Source organism: Ailuropoda melanoleuca, chromosome 2 (assembly GCF_002007445.2).
Source record: "Ailuropoda melanoleuca isolate Jingjing chromosome 2, ASM200744v2, whole genome shotgun sequence".
Lineage (NCBI taxonomy): Eukaryota > Metazoa > Chordata > Mammalia > Carnivora > Ursidae > Ailuropoda > Ailuropoda melanoleuca.
This window is the reverse complement of record NC_048219.1, coordinates 89,071,451-89,077,411: the sequence shown is the minus strand read 5'-3', so window position 1 is coordinate 89,077,411 and position 5,961 is coordinate 89,071,451.

Genomic DNA, 5,961 nt, shown 5'->3' with positions numbered 1-5,961 from the left:
TAAACCATCAGAAAAGACCATAAGACAGACCACAAGAACGTTTACATACTTCTTCTGTCACAAAGAAGTCCTCATACCTACTACTAACCCATCACTTTCTTGTCCTAGACCCAGAGTAGAGTAAGGAGAAGGACTGTGAATACCTTCTAGAAGGTGGGTGGTGTCACCAACAAAAAATATTGTACTACATCTGGTCCCCAGCTCCCCCAAGGAGCTGATAGGCTAACAGAGAAAAATTGGCATGTACTTAATAAAGAGCTAGGATTCAAGATCACCTGGAACACATGCCACAAGAAAAGTGCAGATAAAGGGCTGTGGTAGATCAATGCAGAGACAGGTCCTTTTCAGTTGGAAGAGAAAAGCAAAAGCTTCATAGAGAAGGTTCTGTTTGAGCCAGGGCTTCATATAGGTAGAATGTGGACACAAGGAGATGGAGAAACATTCTAGATGAAAGGAAGGAATCACAAGAAATCAATAAGGCGGAAAGCTCCTAAAGGGCTGGAAGGTATTCAAAATGTGACCTAACACTGACCAATCAGAACAGTGGCCAGGCAAGTCCTGGAGACCCTCGCCACACCGCACATTAATCCTTAAGCTACCTGATTATGGGAATTGCATGGCCCAGCAGAGGGACTGGGGTGGCTGGGCTTCAAGGGTTCAGACAAAAAGGGAGGTAAAGAAGAATTTCAATATTTGAACAACCGATGCGGCCTTACCAGTGAGAACCAAGGAAGATCAACTGCCTACAGGCAACACTGACAAGTTCCACTTGACTGGAATTTGCAGTGAATGAAGGGAAATAATGAAAAAACAGCTGGGATTAGACCATAAAAGAACTTGTGTTCCAAAATGAAGAATTTAGGGGCGCCTGGGTGGCGCAGTCGTTAAGCGTCTGCCTTCGGCTCAGGGCGTGATCCTGGCGTTCTGGGATCAAGTCCCACATCAGGCTCCTCGGCTGTGAGCCTGCTTCTTCCTCTCCCACTCCCCCTGCTTGTGTTCCCTCTCTCGCTGGCTGTGTCTCTGTCACATAAATAAATAAAATCTTTAAAAAAAAATGAAGAATTTAGACAAAAAATTTAAGCATTACAGACACTGGGAATATTTTGTTGACACATTTAGAGCTAACAGATTGGACGTGGACCTGATACCGTGCAGACTCCTCAGAGCAGAAATTTTAACATATATGTGACACTATTCCCGTGGGTCATTGTGAAAGAGAAAATTTCTCAACTCTACTTAATAACAGTTGAAGATCTGGAAACAGCTATGTGGAGGACTTGAATGGTTTCCAACCAGGAGCATGAAATATGTCTAGAAGAATGCAAAGCAAACATAGACGTACGCAGACAATGGAGGAAAGCAAACAGCTACCCCTTCAGCTTGCACAGGGTCACCAGGGCTGCTCAAGACACCATCGCAATAGTACCAGTGAGGGAACCAATGACGGCCAGCAAGTGGGACAGAGGCAACAGAAGTGAGGAGGGGGGTGCCTGGGTGGCACAGCGCTTAAGCGTCTGCCTTCGGCTCAGGGCGTGATCCCGGCGTTATGGGATCGAGCCCCACATCAGGCTCCTCCGCTGGGAGCCTGCTTCTTCCTCTCCCACTCCCCCTGCTTGTGTTTCCTCTCTCGCTGGCTGTGTCTATCTCTGTCAAATAAATAAATAAAATCTTAAAAAAAAAAAAAGTGAGGAGGGAAGGGCTTGAAGGGACAACAATAACGACACCCACCATCTGCAAAGTAGAGTTTACAAAGCACACTTTGGTTTGGTTTTGTTTAAGATTTTATTTATTTATTTGACAGAGAGAGACAGCCAGCAAGAGAGGGAACACAAGCAGGGGGAGTGGGAGAGGAAGAAGCAGGCTCCCAGCAGAGGAGCCTGATGTGGGGCTGGATCCTAGAACGCTGGAATCACGCCCTGAGCCAAAGGCAGACACTTAACGACTGAGCCACCCAGGCGCCCCACAAAGCACACTTGATTTACCCTGCAGCGTTATTGCCAGCAGCAATTAACACTGGTACAACACCTCACCCATTTAAAAGCTCTTTTATACTTATTATCTCCTTAATTATTATCCCCATTTTACACATGAGAAAAGTGGAGCTCAGAAATAGAAAACAGCTTATCTAGCAAGGGACAGAGCTGGAACTCAAACTCCGACCTTTACATTCCCTGTCTAGTATTTCTATTTACAGGACAGGGGCCTCCGAGATTGTGGGTTCATTCCTCAATACTGCAAGTGAAAGAGCTATAGATTATGAGAGAACCCCACAGACCTCCCCTTACAGTTCTTATCTTCGAGATGTAAACTTTCTGGCCCAGGACTTAAATGGAAAGAGCCTTACCCTGGATGGCTGAGTGAACACCATCTGATGTATACGGCATAGTTTCTAAAAAGATCTCATTCCTATTTTACTAATCAAATTAGATTTGGGAATCCTTGAAAGCAAGAACCATGACTTCTTTTATCTTTGTATCCTCAGACCCTACACGGGATCTGGTACTCAATAAATACTCATTAAATAACTTAATGAATATAAATTTAAGAATTTTAACAGAAATAGCTTGAGATCCTCTCCCCAGAAGAGAAAAACAACACAAAGAGTCAAACAATTCTTGGAGCAACGGGTTATTTAACATTAAGTCACACAGAATTAAAACAGATACAGCCACTACTCTGAAATTGTACCACTCATTCAATTCCACAAACATTCACTGGGTCTTACTCTGTGCAAATTCGTATTAATGACACCAAGATGAACAAGACAGATCGATCGATCTATCATTTCAAGGAACTTACTTGCTATCAGAAAAGATAAAATATCTATTAACATAAATCCCTTTCATATATAGCAGAATATCAAAACCCTCCCTTCCAAAACAAAATTTATGAAATATGGTGGGAGGACACAAGGAGGGGTGGTGGAGATCAGGGGAGCTTCCTGAACGAGAAGCTTCCTTGAAAGAACCATAGAATTTCATCAGAAGGAAATGAAATTAAGGGGCGCCTAGGTGGCTTAGTCGCTAAGCGTCTGCCTTTGGCTCAGGGCGTGATTCCGGCGTTCTGGGATTGACCCCCACATCAGGCTCTTCCGCTGAGAGCCTGCTTCTTCCTCTCACACTCCCCCTGCTTGTGTTCCCTCTCTCACTGGCTGTATCTCTCTGTCAAATAAATAAATAAAATCTTTAAAAGAAAAAAAAAAGAAGGAAATGAAATTAAGGATATTTCCCAAACAGGGGTGCCTGGCTGGCTTAGTTGGTCTTAGGGTTGTAAGTTTGTACCCCACGTTGAGTGTAGAGTTTACCTTTATAAGAAATTTTAAAAATAAAATTGAAGAAAAAAAAAAGATATTCCCCAAACAGAGAAAGCTTGAGCAATGGCAAAGATAAATATAAGTATGGAGGATTTTTTTTGGTAATGACCCATGATTCCACTTGGTTAAAGTATAGCATATGTAAAGGAAAGTGCAACCGTCTGCCCCAACCTATCAGTGCCGCACACCAGTTTTACTTGAGACATTATAACCTGCTTCACATTCTGCCCTCCACCCCTACCCATTCATCATCCTGGATGAGTTCAGCATTGATGAGAATCACCCACCCACCCTCACCCTCACCGCTTCTTGACCTCCTTCATGCCCACTCCGTGTACACTGGGGTCAGCTTAATGCCCATACCCATGCTTGGATTTCCCAGCATTTGTGAGGGCTCTACCTACAAACATTAAACTCACTGGAAGATAAATATTAACTTCTCACATCCGCAGCCCTCTCCTTCCCACTTTTCTGCTTGTCCTTTGATTTCGTGGAGACTTGGTGCCCACCCACTTTCTTCCTTTTCTATCCTATACTCAATGCCCAATGAAGTGGATCGCATTCCCACCAACACCCTCAACTCCTTCACTGTCTTGTCCTTCTGTTATATCCATCCTATGAAACCCTAACCCTAAATCTACTCCACAAACCTCTTTCTTGGATCCAGTGACTAAATTCCTAAGCATACCTGAAGGAACACAGCCACACAACCACACAAACATGCGGATTAGAGTCACTGTGAATTACAGCTTCCTAAGCGTTTACAGCACTCTGTCATTCTGGGTCAGCTCCCCTCTCCACATTGCTGAGACCTCTGGCCACTGCCACAGATGTCCTCACCCCCTGGTTCATGACGTCGACAGTGGCATCAGGGAGGCGCTCCTCCACAGCCCTCTGAAATCTGCAGACTATCCACAGCCTTATTACTGATTTTCTCCTTCCACCCACAGCTCCTAGGGTACCTTGCTCTATCATTTGTATCCTTTCAATCCTGTCCATTTGCCTTCTCACTCTGAGAACTCCTTCTCCATGGCCCATGAACCTATTCATGCCGCCCCTGGATATTGTCGTGGTTTTTTTAAGATTTTATTTTTAAGTAATCTCTACAACCAACGCCAGGCACTCCTCCCTGCATGTTTTTAGACCCTCCCTGAGCTAGCCTTCTCTGGCTGCTGCTCTGCCTCTCCTCTTTCACAGTGGGTCCTCTCAAATGAGCAATCCATACCCTGCCTCCACTCCTCACCTCCCATGCACCCCTCAGTCCACAGTCATTTGTCTTTCTCCCCACCACTGCACTAAAACTGTGCTGGCAAAGGTCTCCTCGGATACGAATGCCACGTCCGGGGAATGCAGCTCAGCCTTCATCACACTCTGTCTCTCTGAAGACCTTCACCTTGTCCACCACTTCCTCCATCTTGGAGGTCTCTCTCCCATGAACTTCATGACACCAGAGAAAGCTCTGGATCTCCTCCTGCCTCCCTGATCATTTCTCTCTCTCCTTTCTCCTTGTTATTTAAAGATTGGTTTACCCACAAAAGCTGGGTTGAGTACCATCAGAACAGGGCTTCACTTACCTTGTTAGCCACTGTGGCCCCAGTGCTTAGGTCACCTCCACACCCAGGAAAGATCCCCCCTGTACAACTGCGTAGCTCATGTACTGAGTGTTGGGCAGGCTGCAGTGAGCAGGGCACTGGTTCTATCCTCAAGTAGTTAGCAGTCTCGTAAGCAAGACAAACAAGTAAACAGAAAAGGACAGTAGAGTGTGGTAAAAATCACCATACTAGGAGCTATGGGGGAACATTCAATGGATACAGCACATGCTTAATTTCTCCAGCTTCAAACTTGACAACACATGTGAAGTTCTGTCCACCAGGGAACCTCAGGAGAGACTCAGTGCCCAAGGTTTTTACTGGAGGTTGGTCACATAGGCACACCCTGTCTGGCATATATCAAAATGCCAAACTCCCAGAAGGAAAGAGGTGTTTGGCATAAACCGCATTGTGTGTTCAGTTTCGGCACAGTGATCCACAGTAAGGGAATGGTGGGAAACCTCCCAAAATCCAAGTTCCCAGAGGCTAGATCAGGGCCATTGCTAACCTTGCAAGCAGGTCTAAGTGCAGCGGTCTTGGCCAGACATGTTAGATGTCTAGCCCCGTCTTAGAGAATGAGGAAAACTTAAAGAAGATAATTTCTAAGTTTTAAGAAGGATGATGCTAGGTGCTTAACTATGTTCTCCCCTCCCCCACAAAATGTGTGGAAGCCCTAAACCCTAATGTGACTATATCTGGAGATAGAGTCTTCAGGAGGTAATATGGTTAAATGATTAGGTGATTAGTCATAAGAGCAGGGCCCTTATTCAATAGGACTGTGGGTTTATAAGGAGAAGAGTGAGATCTCTCCCTCTCTCTCCACTGCATGAAGACACAGCAAGAAAGTGGCCATCTGCAACCCAGGAAGGGAAAGAGCACTCAGAACTAAATTGGCTGGTACTTTCACCTTGGACTTCCAGACTCCAGAACTGTGAAAAAATAAATGTGTTTTTTAATCCACCCAGCGTGTGGGGTTTGGTTATGGCAGCCTGAGGAGACGAAGACAGATGAGTAGGAAAATGAGAAAGATGACTACAGACACATCAGATAAAGGTGCAA